We start from the raw sequence: 11,551 nt of genomic DNA on the forward strand, positions 1-11,551 counted from the left end.
TATATGGGATATGTGAGGTATGGGTAAGAAGAGGCAAAACATATATGGAAAAGTGGAGGTACAGGTGATCAAGCTAGTACCCAAACGGAACCATATGGCAACATCCTTCTTCTTGCTCATAATCAAATGAAACGGTGCTATAGCAAGCACAATTCTCACAATCTCCAGGTATAAAAGTAATCAACTAACTTCCCATAAGATATGAATAATACATGGGAGCAAAAATCGCCATAAGATAAAGCTTGAATTATGCGAAATGGATTTCTTTTCTTTCTCTCGAACCTTAGTCGATCGACCTATTATGCCAGTCGATCGACCGCTTCAACAGTACAGAACCTCTTTTTCTCCTTTTTTTTTGAATCATTTTTTCTTTTCTCTTTTTTTTCCAACTTTTTCAGTTCTTTTTCTTTCCTTTCTTCTCATTTCATCTTCCCAACAAAATCTCAAATAAGAGCAATTGGCTACCAAAAACGAAGTGACAATCCCAACAACTAAACTACTAGCTTGACAAGGGCAGGCTAAATGTAGGATGTAGTAAATGGGACAAAAAGGATATTTTTGGCAGTGTGGAGCTTATGGGTAAAATGAAAAAAGGGAAACCTCTACCACATGTGTCAACTAACCACAAACCGAATGCATACAGGTATTAAGCAGATTAAATTCATATTTATGCAAATTGATTTGACATGTCTCATAAGGAGTACTACTCACATCCTAGATAAACTGGTTATAGATGTCACCAGTTATAGGCTCTAAATCTCAGAAATATGATGTAGTTTGCCAATTTTCAAAGTCAAGTCTCAAATTCAGCAAGAAATTTAACGAAAACTCGTAGATATGCACTTATATGATTCTACTAATAACATGTTAATCAAGCAAGGCTTAGGCATAAACAAATGCAAATACAATATCATCCTTGAAATACTACCGTTCCGACTCGACCTATATGCTAAAATAAACGTGCATTTTATTTGAATTTTTTGAAATTTTTCAATTTTTTTTTGGATTTTTGAATTTTTGGTATACATATATAAAATGAAATAAACAATGCGAAATAGAATGTAAACGTGAATGCAAGCAAATGATATGCGACGCAAAACCCTTCCCCAAACCAAATCGCACAATGTCCCCATTGTGCAAAATCATGTAATGAAGAAAAGAGAAATGGGAATTTGCGAGAAAATAAACAAATAAAACATGAAGTAAAGACTTAGAAACTCACAAGACTTTTAAGCGCAGCAAAGGAAACCTCCCCAAACCAGCGTGAGCTAGGAGGTTTCAGTAGCCAGCAGTTCTACTAATAAGTACCTGAAAAGACAAACAAAGTACCACGCATAAAATCGAGAAAGACAATAATGAAGCGGTATTATGTGCAAAATTGAGAAAAATACGAAGAAATAAATAGTGACGGAAGATAAAGTGGAGCAGAAAACTCCCTTAATTCCGCAAATCGACCAAACATAGCAGGAGAGAGGTCGTAAATAGGCACAGCAGTGCAGGTCGGTCGATCGACCACATCACTTAGTCGATCGACGGAGGTGAAAGGAACAGTAGCTCCTGGAAACTGCAGACCAGTCGATCGACTATATAGCCCAGTCGATCGACTGAAGATACTGTTGTAACTTCTTATTTCTTAGTATTCGCTCAATTACTTGAGCTAAAGAGGTCTAAAAACCTGCAAATGCACAATAATACGCGCCCCAAAATTGCGCAAAACCCAAAATAAAGTCTAAAGCGTATAAAATCCTAAGCAAGCAAAATAAAATGCGAAGTTTCGCGCACACAAAAGCAATAAAAAGTGTCTAACAAAAGCAAATAAAATGTTTGGAAAACATGTGATCAACTAGTAGTTGATCAAGAACGGCCACGGAATGGCCCACTTCGTCGGCTTCTGGCTACTAGAGGTAGCCTCAACGATGCTTATCTTATCAGCTGCACCCTTCTTAGCTTCCACGTCCGTATGGCTCAACGGATCAACACTTTCATCATCTCCCCAGTCAATGACCTCTTCAGACTCGTCAGAATCCAAATTGGACTTTCTTGCCTTGACCGGCTCGTCATCAACTTCCTCATCAGTGCCATAGCTAAGGCAACCAAGACCTCCTCGTGAAATGATTGGCTTCTTCGCAACTAGGGTGACTTGCAGCTCTTCCTTCCCCAAACCAGCTCCTGCAGTATCAGAAATAGACAAATCTTCCTCCAATTTGCTCCCAATCTGGGGCGGAGGGGTTACAACAGGAATAGAGATAGGCATATCAGGAAGCACAAAGTACGATTTCTTGTCAGAAACCGTATTACAAGTCACAGGCCACATGGGGTCCTTTTTCTTAGCCGGCTGGGCAAAGACAATAGAATGCTTGCCCACTTTGAAGGTCAAGGTTCCTAGACCGACATCTATGACTGCACCAGCAGTGTGCAGAAATGGCCTACCCAAAATAATGGGAATATGGGCATCCTTAGGCATGTCAAGTACAACGAAGTCGACGGGGAAGAAAAACTTCCCTATTTGCACGGGGATGTCTTCTAAGACTCATATTGGCTGGACCGCAGATCGGTCAGCCATCTGTACTGTCATGTCTGTCACTGCGAACCTAGTTAATTTGAGCTTCCTAGCAAGACTCAAGGGCATGACGCTAATGCTAGCTCCTAGGTCACACAATGCTTTCTCAATAGAGAAGGTACCTATATTACAAGGAACAGAAAAGCTACCCGGGTCCTCTAGCTTATGGGGTGCAGTGTGAGACAAATAAGAGCATGACTCTTTGGTTAATGCGATGGTATGCACATTTTCAAGTGACTTTTTCTTAGACAAGAGTTGTTTCATGAATTTAGTATAGGCAGACACTTGATTAACTAACTCAAGGAAAGGCACTTGTACATTCAAGCTACGAATAACTTTTTCAAATTTATTGAAAGATACCTGTTCCTTCGTCGGCACTAGTCTTTTCGGATATGGGGCTGTGAGAAGTAGCTTAGCCCTCTCCTCTAAATCGCGCATGCCGGTATCCGTGGACTTAGGCTGAAAGTCCACTACTTTCTCCTTGTTGAAGCTTGAACCCTCTTCAGACCGTCTCAAATGTGAACCATTGATCGACATTGGGTCGTACTTGAGCCGGACTCGACCCATCAAGCACTCGGGTCTTTCCCCAATATTTTCGGATCGTGTGTGCCCGAAACAAATGATCCCTCAAGTTGTCGGGCATCGGAGGACGAAAAATCTCACTATCGCCAGCGATCTCGATCGATCGACCCGGTGATGTCGATCGATCGACTGAGTTGAACAGGACCAGAAGCTTCTGTAACCCGCACTTCAGTCGATCGACCGGGTATGTCAGTCGATCGACTGATATACCTGGTAGACGCCTTTTTCTTTCCTTTGCTCGTTCCAGCTTTTTTTTTGACTCGGTTTTGCCTCATCTTTTGCAGCATCATCCTCGACCATAGCAGGCCCCTCCAGGGTGGACCCACTCCTCAATGTTATGGCATTTAGGGTCTCTTTCTGGTTAGTTTGAGTCGGTAAGTGTCCCGGAGCTCGAGTGGTACTCTTGCTAGCCAATTGGGCAATTTGGCTCTCTAGCATCTTCATACCGGCCTCTCTAGCTTGGGACTCCTTCAGCAATAAGTTCTTCAACTCAGTGAACTCGGAATTTTGGGATTGTTGCTGCTGCGGCACATAGGGAGGTTTTTGATATGGCTGCTTATGTGGAGGCACATAGGCTTGCTGCTGCTGCTGTTGTGGAGGTTGAGTCGAATTCAGGACATTCTGGCTACTCCACCTCAAGTTGGGGTGGATATTCGGCTCATAGTACGTGTTTGTCGTCCTATAGTGTTGAAAGGCAGCACAAGACTCAATGGGGACAGAACAATTCTCTGAGACATGCCCCTCAGCTCCACATCTTCTACAGACGAAAGGACTGTCTGAAACAGCATTAACATGGTACATCCCACCTTTAGAAGCTCCTCCCAATTCATATTTGTCAAACCTTGCAGTGAGAGCTTCTAGTGCGAACAGAGGGAAGATTCAAACCCTCCTCTGGTTTCCTCTCGAATTCCCATATTCAACCTTATGAGTGGCCAAATCATCAATGATCTTCCACCCCTAGTCTCTCCCATGTTCTCAAAGAAATCGGCCATTGGCTACAAAGATCCAAAATAGCCCTCGATCGATCGTCATACGACCCCATTATAGAACTGATTGCAAAGACTCCATTTTTCGAACCCATGGTGCGGTATGGTTCGCACCAGTTTCTTGAAACGGGCCCATGCTTCATTAAAGTTCTCATCAGGCCCCTGTTTAAAGCTCGTGATCTGAGCTCTAATGGCATTAGTCTTCGAGGCAGAGAAGTACTTTTTGTAGAATGCCAGGGCTAAGGAATTCCAGTCGGTGATCCCATGAGCGGCTCGATCCAGATCTCTATACCACTCTCTTGCAGCATCACGAAGGGAGAAAATGAACATGGTCTCCTTGATCTGGTCTTGGGTCACACCGGTCAGTGGGGGTATAGAGCAGCAATAATCAATAAAAATCTCCATATGCTTGGCTGCATCTTCATTTGCAGCTCCCCCAAACTGGTTTCTCTCAACCAAGTTAATATAGGAAGGCTTTAGCTCGAATTTTCTCACCTCCCCAGGTAGTTCGAATCCTTTGTAGAGATTAGCAGCTGTCGGCTCTCAGTGACTAGCAATGGTTGCTTCTTCAGCCATGACTGGAATTTCTGGAGAAGTGACTGTCTCAGCTGAAGAAATTGAAGCAGGAGATGTAGGTGGATCTTCTTGGAACAGAACGTTCTCGTAGTAGCTTGACAGAGTACTCAGCTCTTCCTCTGTCGGTAATACCCTTTGTGATCGTCTCAACTCGCGCAAGGATTTCTCGATCTCAGGATTGAATGGTATTAGTTCACCACCCTGTGACCTGCGCATAAGAAGAAACTACAAAAAGAATATAAGAAAAGTTTAAGGAACGGAAGTCCCTTAAACTACAGAAAGACTAAATAAAAACAACTAAAAATTAGAACAATTGCCTCCCCGGCAACGGCGCCAAAATTTGATACCCGTCGTGAGGTGTCAAAAATAAATTTATAATCTTCAACTACAACTATAGCTAGCGGCAGTCGGGTCGAACCACAGAGAGGCAGACGTAATTTCTAGTTGTTGAAATTCGGTCTAAGGTAACAATAAAGTGAGGGGTTGATTGGATTTGGTCTACAACTAATAGCAGTAAAAGAAATGTAAGCTAATGAAATATATGAAATCAAGTATAAAAAGAGGTACTAGGATGGTCGGTTCTTTATAGTTTCGGCGGCAGCATACTAAACAGGTCTAAATCAAACACATGAGCGGGAAATAAAGAGGTCCTCTCGGTCCACTCTTAACAAATAGCATCTTTCGATCTCGCTATAGGTCCCTAATATCACTAATACTAACTTTCGTCCTGAAAAGTGACTACGGTCTAAACTTTACCTATCTTTCGATCTCAGCATAGTTTAGTCATTTTTAATTGGTGATCTAACAACTGTCCCTATCTCTCGATCTAATGGGTCAGTCAAATCCTAAACATTCAACTAGTCGTGTGCACTCGATTCGTTGAATAAAGAATTAAAACAATTAAAACGAAAATAAAACCTCACGTGGTCAGTCGATCGACCAAGTATGGCAGTCGATCGACCAACACGCGAATCAGGCCGTGTTCATTATATTGCCGCCTACACTATAATTACCCTACATCCTAGCACAAACTATTTAGCTACTCATGCTAAGGGCGATAACAGCAATAAAACTAATAAGATAGACAGAAGAATTCATGCTTGAAACGGTAAAATAAACAATTAACAAAAGATGGCAATTCGGCTTGGGAACTGATCTAGAAATTCGACAACTATGAACGAAAATAAAATAATATAATAAAACTAGAGAGTGTCGTGTGAATTGTGAAGGAAAAGAACAAAGCCGAATGGCAAAGTGAATTGTATTCAATACCGAAAGTAATCTCGAACCCTAATTATTTCTAAAGAACTATATGTAAAACTTTATGTAAATTTCTGAATGATTCTCTGTCGAACTAGGTTACGTTATATAGAAAGTATACGTAACATAATTCCTAAACCTAATAACTCATGGGCTTGATAAATCTCGATCTTTTAATTCTCGTCTGGGATAGCGGCTTGGTCGATCGACTAAGAGTGGCGGTCGATCGACTGAATAGCAGTGTACAATTGCCTCTGGAACCCGATGGTTGGTCGATCGACTTAAGGTAGTGGTCGATCGACTGCTTTAGCTGCTACTTGACTTCTATAATCTCGTGGATTTGTCTTTTGGGCCTTGGATTGCGCACCAAGCTCGTTCCTTAAGCAAATACTTCACGTCAAATGCAATGCAGGATACTCGGGGACGGATTTAGCTCGATTTCCGCTGGATTCTTCACATTTCTGCAATAATGTACAAAAATACGGAAGTAGACGGAAATAGGGAGAAATGTAGCATGAACTACATGAATGAGCTCTGAAATGCGTGTAAAATGGGATGTAAAACATCATATAAATGACACGCATCAATGAGGGCAACCGTGTGTGGTGCCTCGGTGCTAACTCGATTGATGGTGTGACGGTGTTGGCTAGACTTTGACTCACGTTCAAGTGATGGCGTGATGCCATTAAACGAGTCTCGAGGTGAGACGACTCATAAGTAAATACCCATAAGTAAGTTTGCTTTGACTAGGTAGACACGAGGCGGAATTGGTGTGATGGACTGAAATTTTCGAAAATAGAAATTTTCAAAAAGATAAATTTGTTGCTTTATGGACGGCTTTCAAAGAGTAGGGATCTTCAAAGAGTCGACTAGTTAAAAAGGGTCGTCATAGGTTTATTTTTAAAAGACGGTTTGAGTTAAAGTTGCGGCGGATTTGAAAACGATGCGTTGTTTCCGAAGACGGTTTTTTTTGAAATTCAAAATCGTGTATTTTGAAAATCGAGATTTGAACAGGGTTAAAATTGGTGTGGTCTTGAGAACGGTGTGTTGTCCTCATGATTTGGAAAGTCCTCGAAAATGGTGTGTCATTTTCGGGTTTTGAAAGGTCCATTATATCGGCGCAAAAGTCCATTATATCGGCGCAAAACGGTTTGAAAGCTGGGTTTCAAAATTGCCATTAAAACGACATAAAAAGCTGTTTTTGTTGAAACGGTTGTAAAAACCGGGTTTGAAAATCGTCATTACAGCGGCTTGAAAAAGTGTTTTTGAAATGGTTGTAAAAATCGGTTTTAAAAATCGTCATTAGGACTGCATAAAAAAGGTTTGCAACGGTAGGTGAAAAACCGAGGTTTGAAATGGCCATTATGACGGCGTATAAAGGTGTTTTGAAAGTTTGGAAATGCACGGAAGGACTTATGATCACATAGCACATAAGCACTCACAGTTCATTATATTATGCATAATGCTAACACAGATTTTGGCTTAATAAGAGTGGTTACACACCAAGCGATCAATCCCCGATTTTCGAGAGGGATGCCAATCTAAACAAAATGTGTAACCTTGTTGATGTACAACATATACAAAAGATCTTATCCTCATAAGACTCTCAACTCTATGCCAATATTCTCTCACATAAATTCAAAAATCTAGAATACTTTGCATCCCTTTCCAAGTCTCCAATCACTCTTTCACAGAAAAGAGCATTGGTACATTATTCTCAATACATATAAGACATGGAAAAATGATTCTGGCTCCCACTTAACTTCGTGTATAATCATGATTCTTCAATCATGTGAATGAAACAATTGACTATTATCACATGAACGAAAAGTATAATCCTTTAATGCTTGCTTAAGACCACTCTAGGATCACTTAAGAAAGCTACGCATAATATGTTAGGATTCTTAGATCTTTATCTAAGGTTTTGTGTTCCAAACACATCCTTCTCTAAATTCCCATTTTAGCAAAGCGTATTTTTAATATCATTTGCCATCCTTCATCAAAATGAAATGTGACAATTCCTAACATAATTTATTTTGATCAACATCTTCATGTCGATCTATGCTCTTATTTACTCTAAAGCTCTATTCACTTTAAGGAGACCCTCGCCTTTAAGTAAATCTACTCTTTGAGTAACAATCTTTGGATTGTAATGCTATGGCTCGTATGTAACAAGGTCGATTTGGAATAAGGTCATAATACCATTACTTTCACAAAGCAATATTTTAACAACAAGACATGTGTGCTAAACTCCCACTGAACTATACTCCCATTCTATCTTTATAGATTATAGTTCTATTACTTTCACAAAGTAACACTTCAAGTATAAGACATGTTTGTCTAGATTGACATGTTAGCACATAAAAATACCATCTCTATCATGGCAGTTTGATTCATGTCATATGTGTGTCTAATCCATGTGATTGGTTAAATAGGCTCTCTATTTCAGGTATCTCATGGTTGACCATCCGTTTAGAATTACTTGTCCATTTTGGATTGCAAATTCCCAAAATTGAGTTCAACAACTCAAACCGACTCATATTAGTTCGATCTTATAGGTAGTGACACTAGGTCATAATCCATATTTAATAAATAAAATTCATTACTTAGATCTTTGCCACTACGATCGGATCGTAATGCTTTATTACTTTGTTCAATTGGTTCTCTACGTCATTTAGAAATTTCTCAAATGCTTCACTTTAATTTTGATTAAGTAAATATATCCATATCTACTTAAATCATTGGTAAAAGTGACGAAGTAGTCATAAATTCCCCTTGCGGTGATGCTTATTAGAACACATACACCGACATGTATTAGTTCCAAAAAATCACTTGTTCATGTCCCTTTACCATTAAAGGAAGTATAAATCATTTAGCGAAGGAGACAAGATTCGCATATTCCATATGATTGAAAATCAAATGGTCCAATAATTCTAGTCGACACTAGCATTTAATGCGTTTCTCATTTATGTGACCTAATCGAAAAAGCCAAATGTATAATTCATTTGGTTTAATAGTTATGAGTCTTTTGGATTGTATTTATGAAGATATATTTGCTTGAGTTGGAAGTGTCTAAAACTTGTATATCATAAAGATAAGTGACATGGCTCACAGCTATGTCTATTTTCAACAAAATACATCTTTGATGGCAAAATATAAATCCTTTCATGTCTCACATAGAAATGGAAATAATGTTTTAGACAAAGTGGGTACATAATAACAATTATGTAAATTATAACTCAAAGCTATTAGCTAAAACAAGTACATAAGTCCCTCTTGAAGTGGCAGCTACTCTAGCTCCATTTCCTTGTCGGAGATTAATATCATTCTTGTTTAGCTTTTCCACATTTCCAAGTCTCACTTGGAGTAATAAGTCCAACTTTGATATCTCCCAAATACTTGGGGCAATTTCGCTTCCAATGGCCCATGGCATTACAATAATGACATTCTTCATAGGATTGGGCACCCTTCTTGGTCTTGGTTTTGGTAGTCCCACTATCTATTTCTAATTCATTTTCAGGTTTGGGTTTCTCACCCATATTTGCCTTCCCTTTAACAATGCCAATCCTCCTTTCATTTGCAAGGACACTCTTGCTAGAACTCCCACTGAATTTAATACTTCTCCTTGTTTCCTCAAACAAGGATGCCTTGGGTTTAGCGAGATTTTCTTCACAAGATTTTCTTACCAAGGTGGTGGGCATTAATATTGGAGTGGGTGGTGTGGAGGTGGTAAAGAAGAGAAAATTTCCATCCTGACCAATGTCAATGCGTAATTCTCTAATCGTATCATTGTCATACTCGGAGCACTTTTCATCGAATTATTAGAGCCATGAATCAATGGTGATTGGTGTAGGAGTATTAGATGAATTCATTGCGTATAATTAACTACAAAAAACGGAAATGAAGGAAATAATTAACATCTATCGTTTTAATAATACTTTTAAACAAGTATTGCATTTATATAGTGACCTCTACCCAACTATCATAAATGATTCCGAGATCCGAATTCATATTAATACGGGTACGGTGAGCCGAGTCATCCCTTATTAATATAACTCGGTGGATTAACCTCTTAATCGATTCTACTTTTAGAACTCTCTGTCGACAAAAATTACTCTAATTTTCATCTTTATCCCGGAACACATGCGACTACGGTCACGAATACTTCCGTTGAGCTCAATCCAAATTTCGATGTAATAACATTTTATTACCACTTACCCAACGTAACAAGTTTAGTACCCCGGTGAGCCGAATCTACTTCCTTATGAAATTGGGATTCATGGTTTCTACTATTTGGTAAGGCTAATTCTCAATTATTAAAAGTGAGAGGTCTTGTCAATTTATTATCTATCACGTTTTAAGTGAACTAAAGCGGTGAACTACAATAATTGTAATTGACACGGTCGATGACTCGATATGATATGCATGTGTTGTTATGGCGATTTGGCAATGCATGTAACATATTAAAAGAAATGCAAATCAATAATAAAATTCCTAGTATGGCCTTCCTAAAATAGAAAATTAAATAATCTATTATATATTCGGAAACGAACTCCTTTGGTCCCTTGAATCTTTAAGTGGCACGCCTCCCAAGAACACCGTCTTCATCGGATCACCTTTCCGAATGGCACCGTCTTTGAAGATACTCCATAATTACAAATAATAATAAAAATACAAAGCTATTCCTATTATACATTTGTAAATGGAAAAACTAGTAAAATAAAAGTGATATGAGATCACATTAAATTACAACCGAATCAATATAACCCGGTTTTATGGAAATGCGTGATAATAAATTCTTAAAATCACAAATTAACACTTAAATCACATCTAAGCTCAAGTTAATTATGCTAACACTCTTAGGACTCAAAAATTAGTCATCACTCAATTTTTGACAATAATTCAACTTGATTTAATTTTTATGCTCATATTTGACCTTAAAATCATCATTTATATGAAATAAATCCAAATTAAATTACAATAATTTTAAATTTTTGAACATTCTGGAATAATTCCATGACACTCATAATGTCAAAAATCATGGTTAAAATTTTCTAATTAATTTTGAGAAAATATAGTTCCATTTTATCGGTTTTATCTCATAAAACATCTAAAGTATCAAAAAATTAATCCAATAAATTTTACAACTTTATATCTAATAAGTGGAATATTTATGCAACCTAAAATAATTTTCTCATGCCATGTAATTCACTTTAGCTATTTATGCTATAATAGTCACTATTTATGCCATTTTTATTCTAAAAATTCATAAATCATGCAAAATGAAATCATATCATCCCAAAATTTACATACACTGTGTAAATTATGCATGTGACAACATATTAAAGTTTCATGGCCTGGTTCGAAGTTTAACTATTTTTAACCATTTCACCTCGTTAATCCATTTTTATCTCATAAAAAATCATAAAACATGCAATATTAATCAAATTAATACGAGATTTTACACACAACTTTTAAGATATGAATGTGAGGTCATATAAAATTTTAAAGGTCATAGAGTAAGTTTAACCATTTTAAGTCATTTTAAGTCATTTTAACCTCCATTTATGCCATTTTTACACTAAAA

At 38.1% G+C, this 11,551-nt stretch overlaps 1 non-coding gene across 1 annotated transcript; it reads left to right on the forward strand.

Annotated features, from left to right (window-relative positions):
- The first annotated feature begins 4,216 nt into the window (after positions 1–4,216).
- LOC141636487 (small nucleolar RNA R71) lies at positions 4,217–4,323 on the forward strand. The gene has a single exon (XR_012541093.1). It is a non-coding gene; the product is annotated as a small nucleolar RNA R71 (small nucleolar RNA).
- The last annotated feature ends 7,228 nt before the right edge of the window (positions 4,324–11,551 follow it).

The sequence above is a fragment of the Silene latifolia genome, chromosome Y (assembly GCF_048544455.1).
Source record: "Silene latifolia isolate original U9 population chromosome Y, ASM4854445v1, whole genome shotgun sequence".
Taxonomy (NCBI): domain Eukaryota; kingdom Viridiplantae; phylum Streptophyta; class Magnoliopsida; order Caryophyllales; family Caryophyllaceae; genus Silene; species Silene latifolia.